This window comes from Geospiza fortis, unplaced genomic scaffold (assembly GCF_000277835.1).
Source record: "Geospiza fortis unplaced genomic scaffold, GeoFor_1.0 scaffold680, whole genome shotgun sequence".
Taxonomy (NCBI): Eukaryota; Metazoa; Chordata; class Aves; order Passeriformes; family Thraupidae; genus Geospiza; species Geospiza fortis.
Genome location: NW_005054779.1, coordinates 51,573 through 61,574, shown reverse-complemented (window position 1 = coordinate 61,574; position 10,002 = coordinate 51,573). Strand labels below are relative to the sequence as shown.

At 42.1% G+C, this 10,002-nt stretch overlaps 1 protein-coding gene across 1 annotated transcript in view; it reads left to right on the top strand.

Moving 5' to 3' along the window:
* The first annotated feature begins 2,961 nt into the window (after window positions 1-2,961).
* The window catches only part of LOC102042766 (spindlin-Z-like), a 53,624-nt gene continuing 46,583 nt past the window's right edge, over window positions 2,962-10,002 (top strand). Inside the window, exon 1 of the mRNA XM_031065438.1 lies at window positions 2,962-3,021. The gene's annotated coding sequence lies outside the window, so the exon portion shown is untranslated. The remainder of the gene's footprint in view (window positions 3,022-10,002) is intronic.

The following is a 10,002-nucleotide window of genomic DNA, read 5'->3' as shown; positions in this document are numbered from 1 at the left end:
ACTTAAGCCATCTATTGGTTATTCTGTACATGTCAGCTCCACCTTTGTGTTTACATTTCTTAAGAATTAGATTTTCTCCTTCTCATGCTGTTTTTAATCACTGTATCTCTGCTTCAAGGATACAGAGGCCTTGCTACAACCATAGCTCATTAGCTGAGTTTGTTATTTTCCTAGCTTTTTAGCTACTTGGACTGTCTGCGTGACTCTGGTCACGTAAGTATTCCTCAACAAACAGCCTCCTGGCTTGTATCAGAAATAGTGTGGCCTGCAGGACTAGGGAAGTAATTGTCCCTTTCTACTCAGCACTGGTGATACTTCACCTCCAATACTATGTGCAGTTTTGGGCCCCTAAGTACAAGAAAGACATTGAGATACTAGGATATGTCCAAAGAAGGGCAACGAGGCTGGTGAAGTGTCTAGGGCACACGTCTTATGCTGAGGGAATGAAGGTTCTTTATTCTGAAAGAACAGGGGGCTGAGGGGATCTTAAAGGACTTTAAAGGACCTGAAAGGAGGTTGTAGCAAGGTGGGTGTCAGTCTCTTTTCCGAGGTAAGAAGTGATATGACAGAAGTAAATGGCGTCAAGTTTTGCCAGGAGAGGTTTAGATTGGATAGTAGAAAAAATTTCTTCACAGAAAGGGTTATAAAGCATTGGAACAGGCTGCCCCGGGAAGTGGGTGAGGGACTACCCCCGGAGGCATTGAAAAGACATGTAGATGTGGTACTTAGGGATGTAGTTTAGTGGTTGCCTTGGCAGTGTTATGTTTGCACTTGGACTCAATAATCTTAAAGGTCTTTTATAACCCAAGTGATTCTATGGTTGCAGCAATAAAGCTTTTACTTTCAAGATACTAGGAGATTTAGGAAAGGCTAGTAAAATATCTACCTGTATTGACTGGTTTTGGTGGATGGTAGGTGCTGAATAAATAGGAAGATGCTGTGAGTCAATTTTTCACAATATTAGCAGGAAGGAAAACTTTTTTCATTATCTTGTACTATATACAAAATAAATAGCAATGTATCTCTTGGGTTGATCTAAAAAGGAATAAATTTGCTTTGTTTCTTTGGTCAGCTACCCTTATTCATATCAGAAGCATTGCTTACTTTAACATTTATGGAAGCTGTGATATAAAAAACAAGCAAATTATGGGTACACACTGAGAGGTAGTTTTCATTAGAAAGATTAGTTTCTTCTACCTAGAAGATTAATCTACAGCTGAACTTCTTGCATGGTCTACTAGGGAGTTCTGATAATCCACGCTTGGCATGTCCTTGGATTAGTTTCCATTGAAATCCCATTAGTGATTTGAAAGATAAAATATAAGTATGCTTACAAAATTTGAAAGCATTTTAGGCTGCATACTTTTTCAAAAATAATTGGAAAGTACAGAAATATAATAGAAAACACAATGTGACAACTATAATGAGCTTATCCTTCTGTCAAGAAAACCATTTAAAGTAGATGTTAATTTTGAGGACTCTTCCAGGCATACTTATTTATGATGCTATTTAATAATACATATTACAGAGAGGGGGAATGCACTTTGCATCTTTCTCTGAAGCCTTCAGCATACAGAATAGTTCAAGAATAATTGGAAAACCTGTAGACTGACAATATGGACATTTTTATGCAAGCTGTTGCTTTCTTTTTTGTTTGAGTTGGTAACCTTTTCCCCAGAAATGTTAGTAAAATAAAATGCTGTAAAAAAATCAAATGTGCTTGAAAGTTTAGTTAAAGCATAGTTTTGCATAACCGTTTAAAATAATGATTTGGGATTGTATGGATTATGTTGTTTACTGCTGAGTATCATCTCCTTCTGTTATTCTCCAAAAGAACCTAGAATAACATTTTTCCTAAAATGTATTAAGAGAATTGAACAGTATGATAAATTATTCTTGCTTCTTCTGAGGGCTATGATTAGCATACTCATTAGGGCATTGGACCATCTACATTGTAGCAGAATTAAGTGTTAAGGCTCCCAGTGGAAGAAATAAAATTCACCAACTTGTCAGTGGAGTTGTAACTTAATTGCTGATGTCCTGGGAAATTAAGGTAATAGAAAGGAGAGGTTTCTTTTCTACCAAATCTTGCTCACCTTTTTTTATGTCACTGCAGGAGAGACATGTACTGAGTTAGTCCATAACTTTATAAATACAGGAAAAAACCCATCCCTGCAATACTTCTCACAGAAACAACATTGCATTAAATCCCAGTGTTATCTTTTCCTCCTTAAAATTTATACTGGATTAGTAGGAGAACTCAGACAGTATTTGTATTGGTTATGGAACTTGAATTAAGTTCATCAGATGGACAGATCTTACATGTGATAGAAACTAGGAGTTTTAGTTCTTGGATATGAATCCACAAGGTGTTAAAACAGATGATCCAGGGGCCTTTTCAACTTTGACAATAATAGGAGGAAAAGTTAACTTGTTTTAGAGGACAGGCAAGATTCAACCTTATGTCTGACTACTTTAGGAGGTGCAACTCTCATGCCCAAAGCTGCATTACAATAATTTTTAATTTTTCCAAAAAGAAAAAAGCAATGCATTGTTAGTGATGCTAGCTGCTTGTGTTGCTTCTAAAGGCCTTTGTCCTGGGTTGACTATATGATGCTTTTATCCCCAAATCGTCTCATTGGTTTATGCTGAATAATAATAAGTTTTGCACCTTTAAGACTTGTTGCAGAGAGTGAAAGGGGGGAGAGAAGAATCGCACAGTTCTTTTTTTTCTTCGCTCAGACATTGCACGTACTCCCCCGCATTCCTCCTCCAGGACTGTGTTGTCTGCGGACAGACAGACGGCAGGACAGAGAGCTCTCCTTTTGCTTTTGGTTAGTTTTAGCTGGCTGAGGCAAAGAAGAGTCCCTGGACTGTGGTTTTTCTTTTCCTTTCCTTTGGACCTCTTGGAACCTGCTCTGGACTGAACACCCAGGGAAGCACCGGCAGCTCACACCTGTGGCCACCGGGCCGGGCCTGGCCGCGGCATTTCCAGCACCGCAGGGACTGATCAGAGACTGAGTGAGTTGGGCTGCAACCCGGGGGGGGGGGTTTTCTCAATTGGTCATCTCTTTTAGAGCGGCAAGGGGTTTTATTGTTTTAATATTGTTAGGTTCTATTGTTTAATAAACAGCTTTTTTCCACTTTTCTTCAAGGAGGTATTTTCTCCCGGACTGGTTGTGGGGGGGAGGGGCCGATTGAATTTATCCTCCTACTAGAGCCCCTCTGGGGACTCTCTCTCTCTCTCCCAAAATTTTGCTCTAAACCAAGACAGCCTTCTAGAAATAGCTGTGCTTGTAAAGAAATCAGAGAATAGTTTTTAAATGCTTAGGTCCTATAAAAAACAACAGCATGAGAGGCAGATGTTTAGTTTCTGGAAAATCTGTCCAGATGTTCAGTGTATTCTTTGCAGCTGGAACATTCTGCTTCTAGAAGGGTATTGACAATACCCGAAGCATTTTTAATACCAGTAGTTCTTGTTGTTGCAAGTTGCCCTCTATGTAGAGGAAAAAAGATGTGTCTCAAATTTGAAGAAGAGTACTATTGGAAACGAGAAAATACTAAAGGAACAAATTCTCATCTGAAAACTTCAGCTGCAGAGAACAGGGAAGAGAGTAATGTGTAGTTAGTAGCCATATGCTTACATATATGCTATTTCAACTTGTTTCATCTAAGCAATAAGTAGTAAGCAGATCTGAAAGGATATTATATGGCTGCCTAGCCATAGAAGGGAAATGGGATTTTTCTTCCCCCCTTTCTTATTCAAAAATCAATGTGTACTTGGAATAAGAATGGATTTCCTTTCTAGCTGTCTATAACTGACAGTCTAATTTACTAGCTTTAATTTTAAAATAGGAAAACTTGTTTGTTTGTGTTTTCTATGAATACTGGTGATTCTATCCATTCTGTATACCTTGAAATTCTCAATTGTTTAATGTATATAAAAGCTTATGTGTCATATTTGTTACGAATATTTTTACTTGCTTTCAGCTGTACTAGATAAAGTTCTTGGTGATTATAAAATGTGTTTATCCTTTTAGATTCATATGGTAAAATGCTCACCTGAATTACTGGTATAGTTCTTTCTCTTTCGCTGTAAACAGTTGTGTATGCATGAAGGATACATCTGCTCTAGCACCCGGAAGACCTCCTCCCCCTCCTTCTTCACTAACCTTGGTCTCTGCAGGGCTGTTTCTCATATATTCTCACTCTTTCAGCTTCTGCTGTGCAGCAATTTTTCCCCTTCTGTCAGACATATGAGCAGCTTCTGGTATCTTCTCACAAAAACCACCCCTGCAGTACCCCCTCTCCCAAAACCCAATAAAATAGTTTACTGTTTATTCTCTGTGTTTTCACTAGTGACCCACCGATTGAAGTCTTTGATACTTGTAAATACAGTGCTGTTCATAGTCATCCCTTGGAATTAGATGTCATATGCTGCTTATGGAGGCTGCCACTCTTTAAAGACAAAATCCCACATTAATGTTGAGTATGGAATTTCCACTGTATTTTTAAGGCTAACAAAATATTAAGCCAGTCAGATGGAGATTGGGTGTCATGGCCATAATTTGTAGGCTACTAGAATATCTGGAATAATCGTTTGGTTGCAGTAGGATTTATAAGTGCATTAAAAAGTTCCTTCATTGCATACTTCCAAGAAGTAGAGGTTCAATTCTAGATATGAAAAAAGTAGTTCTTGATACATGGGAAAAAATTACCCCCTTCAGTGCTTAATTTCCAAACAGCTGAACTTTGGTAGTCAATTTCAGTGATATGGCACTAGTGTTCTCGAGATGTTAAACCTTTGGGAAGTCTCACATTTTATGGTTGTTTTCATATGTGGATTTTATTTATTTTAAGATACCATGTATACTTATACATATATATGTATGTGAATGTTTGAGACAAAGATTACCCTTCATTGTAGGATGCGTGGAGTTAGCTTCAAAATTGATCTCTCTCCCAGTAATACAAAGGTTTTGAAGATGCAAGTCCTAGTGAAATATCTCCAAACTCTGGGTCCTTAAACTGGATATAGTGTGATATTCTTATAATTTAGACCATTTGTCCAGGATCTCAGTGTCAAATGTAATAACTCTGTATTTGGGTTTTTTTCTTTAGAATCATAGAATCATTAAGGTTGGAAAAGACCTCTAAGACCACAAGTACAACCTTCAACCTAGCACTAGCACCATGTTCTCCACTAAACCATGTCCTCAAGTGCCATATCCACATGGTTTTTTTAACACTTTCAGGGATGGTGACTCGAACACTTCCCTGGGCAGCCTATTCCAATGCTTGACAACCCTTTCAGTGAAAATATTTTTTTCTCATATCTAATCTAAACTTCCCCTGGTGCAACTTGAGGCTATTTCCTCTTGTCTTGTCACTTGTTACCTGGGAGAAGAGACCAACACCCACCTCATACCACCACCTTTCAGGTAGTTGTAGAGAGCAATAAGGTTTCCCCTGAGCTTCCTTTTCTCCAGACTAAACAACAGAATCACAGAATATGCTAACTTGGAAGGGAACCACAAGGCTCATCGAGTCCAATACCTGGCCCTGTGTCACAGACATTTCTTTTATGAAAAATCCTCTTTCAGGATTTTTCCAGCTGAAGCTGAGAGTTTCAGCAACAAGATGTAAACAATAGATTGCTGCTGTGGAATGCAACAGGTGGATCTGTGATTAGTTCTAGTGTAGATGTTTTAGTTCAGTGACCAGTCACAGCAGAGCTAGCTCTGAGAGTCTGTCAAGGCCAGCTTGTGTGTTTTCATTCTTTCATTTCTATTCTTAGGTAGCTTAGCAGCTTCTAGAAACTCTCCTTTCTTTTTCTTTTTAGTATAGTATAGTATATGTATATATCATAAAATAATAAATCAAGCCTTCTGTAATAGAGTCAAAGATCTCGTCTCTTCCTTCACCCCGAAACCCTTGTGACCACCGTCACAGCCCTGTACAGGACCATCCCCAACAGTCAAACCATGTGCCCAAGAGTATTGTCCAAAAGCTTCTTGAAATCTGGCTGGCTTGGTACTGTGACCACTTCCCTGGGGAGCCTTTTCCAGTATTCAACCACCCTCTGGGTGAAGAACCTTTTTCTAATATCTGACCTAAACCTCTCCTGACACAACTTGAGGCCATTCCCCTGTGTCTTGTCACTGGTCACCAGAGAGAAGAGATCAGTGTCTGCCCCTCCTCTTCCCCTCATGAGGAAGTTGTAGACTGCAATAAGGTCTCCCCTCAGTCTCCTCCAGGCTGAACAGACCAAGTGATCTCAGCTGCTCCTCTTATGGCTTCCCCTCAAGACCAAGATGTGCTCCAGACACTTCACCAGCTTTGTTGCCCTTCTCTGGACATGCTTCAGCACCTCAATGACCTTTTTGAAGTGAGGGGCCCAGAACTGAACACAGTAGCTGGGGTGTGGCCCCAACAGTGCCAACTACAAGGGGACAATCACTTCCATAGTCCTGCTGGCCTCTCTATTTTCGATACAAGTCAGGATGTCATTGGCCTTCTTGGCCACCTTGGCACACTGCTGGGTAACGTTCAGCCAGCTGTCAACCAACACTTCCACATCCTTTTCTGCTGGGCATCTTTCCAGACATTCTTCCCCAAGCTTGTAGCACTGCATGGGGTTGTCATGACCCAAGTGCAGGACTCAGCACTTCAACTTATTGAACTCCATGTGGTCAGCCTCAGCTCATCAATCTAGCCAATTGTTATGAACAAGAGTCTTTGAGATTGCTTAAAAAAATCACTGTCAAGTGAATGAGCAAAAGCCAGATCCCTCTCCAGCAAATCAATACTCTTGCCCAACTTTGTGTCTTCTGTGAACTTGCTTAGGGTGCACTTGATCCCCTCACCCAGGTCCTCAGTGAACATGTTAAACAGAACTGTCCCCAATACTGAGCCCTGGGGAACACCACTCATGATTGCTGCTAGCTGGTTGTAACTCCATTCACCACCACTCTCTGGGCCTGGCCATCCAGCCAGATTTTTACCCAGCGAAGAGTTCACCTGTCCAAGCCATGGGAAGCCAATTTCTCCAGGAAAATGCTGTGGGAAATCGTGGCAAAGGCTTTAGTGAAGTCTAGGTGGACAATATCTACAGCTTTTCTGTCATTTGCTAAGCAGGTGACTTTGTCATAGAAGGAGATCAGGTTTGTCAAGCAGGTCCTGCCTTTCATAAACCCATGCTGGCTGGGCGGCCTGCCGTGGGAGTCCAGATAGCAAAGTCCTGCTAATCACAACCTGTCCAGGTCCCTCCGGCAGGCACTCAGCTGCAGGCAATCTTAGCAAGCAGCTCAGCTCTTAAGTGAGATCAGCTCTTTGGTGAATTCAGCTCTTTAGTGATTTCAGCTCTTTGCTTGCTAAGTGCCTCGGCAGATGCAGGGAGAGAGAGGAGAAGTGCCGTATGAGGTTCCACTGAGGTGTCTTTATTGGCAGCTTCTGTGAAGGGTCACAGTGACAGCTCTTCTGCAGAACTGGGCAGAAGTAGGTATTTATATAGGGTATAGTAGTTTTGAGAAACAGTCCAATAGTAAGGGTCAAGGCGAATATGACCTATCGTCTTACAGAGAGATAACGAGGGTCCGAAGGTGGAAGAGGGGCTTTTTTGGTCCAGTCATCATGACTAGGAATTTCTTATCCTAGGCAACTGACCACCAGGGAGGCCTTGCAGGCCCTGTGGCTGCTACAACCCAGAACCTCCCTGGTTGACCAGGGCTGCTGGTAAATGATTGAAAGTGGCTTAGTAAGCACTTCAGCCAGCTCCCTCAGTACCCTTGGGTGAATCTCATCTACCCCCATCGACTTGTGGAGGTCTAAGTGACACTGCAGGTCACTGACCATTCCCTCCTGGATTATGGGGGCTTTATTCTGCTCCCCATCTCTGTCTTCCAGCTCAGGAGGCTGGGTACCCTGAGGACAACTGGTCATACTAAAGATTGAAGCAAAGAAGACATTCAGTACCTCAGCCTTTTCCTCATCCTTTGTTATTATGTTTCCCCCCTCATCAAAAAAAGGATGGAGATTCTTATTGTCCCTGCTTTTGTTGCTGATGTATTTGTAGAAACATTTTTTGTTGTCTTTTACAGCAGTGGCCAGAGACAAAGCTCTCTGTTCTGCCATGCTAATTGTCTTCTGTGCTAGTTCATCTTTCAGCATGGGGACAGCCTGCTCCTGCTCCTTTAAGATTTCCTTCTTAAAGCACATCCAGCCTTCCTGGACTATTTTGCCCTTAAGGACTGCCTCCCAAGTGACTCTCTCAACCAGTCTCCTAAATAGGCCAAAGTCTGCCCTCCAGAAGTCTAAGGTAGCAGTCATGTTGACATCTCTCCTTATTTCTTTCATATTTGAAAACTATAATTTCTTGATTGCTTTGCCCAAGATGGCCTCTGACTTTCACTCTGAGCAGTCCTTCTCTATTTACAAACAGCAGGTCCAGCAGGGCACCTTCCCTGGTTGTCTCATTCACAAGCTGTGTCAGGAAGTTCTGTTCCATTCACTTCAGAAACCTCCTGGACTGTTTGCTCTGTTGTATTTCCAGAAGACATCTGGGAGGTTGAAGTCTCCCATGAGAATAAGGTCCAACAATCACAAGATTTCCCCCAGCTGCTTACAGAATATTTCATCTGCCTCTTCATCCTACTTGGATGATCTATAACACTCTCACCAGGACATCTGCCTTCTTAGCTTTCTCCCTGATTCTTACTGTAGTGAATTGACTCTGGCTGGATGCCAGACACCCACCAAAGCTGCTCTATCACTCCCCTCTGTAACCGGACAGGAGACACAAAATATAACAAAAGGATTCATGGGTTGAGATAATGTCTGGGGGAGATCACTCACCAAATACTGTCATGGGCAAAACACTCAAATTTGAGGTATTAATTTAATTTATTACTCATAAAATCAGACTAGGACAATGAGAAGTAAAATAAGATCTTAAAAACACCTTCCCCACATCCCTCCCTGCTTCCCAAGCTCTACCTCCTCCCCCCAAGCAGCACAGGGAGACAGGGAATGAGGGTTATACTCAGTTCATCACAAGTTGTTTCTGCTGCTGCTCAGGGAGAGGAGTCCTCTTGTTCCAATGTGGGGTCTCTCCCACAGGAAACAGTTCTCTATGAACTTCTCCAGTGTGAGTCCATCCCATGAGCAACAGTCCTCCCCAAATTGCTGCAATGTGGGTCACTCTTCCCACGGGATGCAGTCATTCAGGCACAGCTTCTTCAGTGTGGATCCCCCACAGGGTCACAAGTCCTACCAGGAAACCTGCACCAGCATGGGCTCCTCCCTCCACGGGACTGCAAGTCCCTGCCAGGAACTACCAAAACCTGGCCATAAAACTCCAGTACGCTTACTGATAAACACTCAATTCTATAATACCATCATGTGAGAGACTGAAATGATAACGGCTAATTACTCAATCGGCCATTTGCAAAAGCAGCAGAGTGCTTTGCTGAGAGCAGGTTTGTACCCCTCAACCAAAGGCGAGGAGGAGAGTTTTTGGGTATGTGGTGGCAAAGCTTCTGCTCTGCAAAAAACAGCCCAGGTGCAGAGGGGGTGCACATTTGCCACCAGAGGATGACCACTACAAACTGACCTTTGTTTAGATAAACTTGTTGAGCCCTGCAATTGTGTACTGGATAACCTGTGACTAATGCTGTTAACAAGCTGGGTTTTAAGCCAGATAAGGGAAAAGGCCCATAAGAAGCAGATCCTGTGTGGTGGTGTCTAGGTTTGGAAAGACAGGAGTCTGCTAAGGAAGGCAGGAGCCTCCCCTGAAATGGAGAATGTAAACCCTCCCCACCCCTCCAAATTGCTATAATTTTAAATTAAGGGACTCTCAGGCAAAAATATGGGAGCAGGAAATAACAGTTCTTTAATAGGGAAGAAATAAAAAGAATAAAATAAACAATGCAGTCCACTAGAACAACACTGACAGAGTCAGAACCCAACCTGACACCCTGTTGGTCAGGGTGTTGGTGGCAGTCC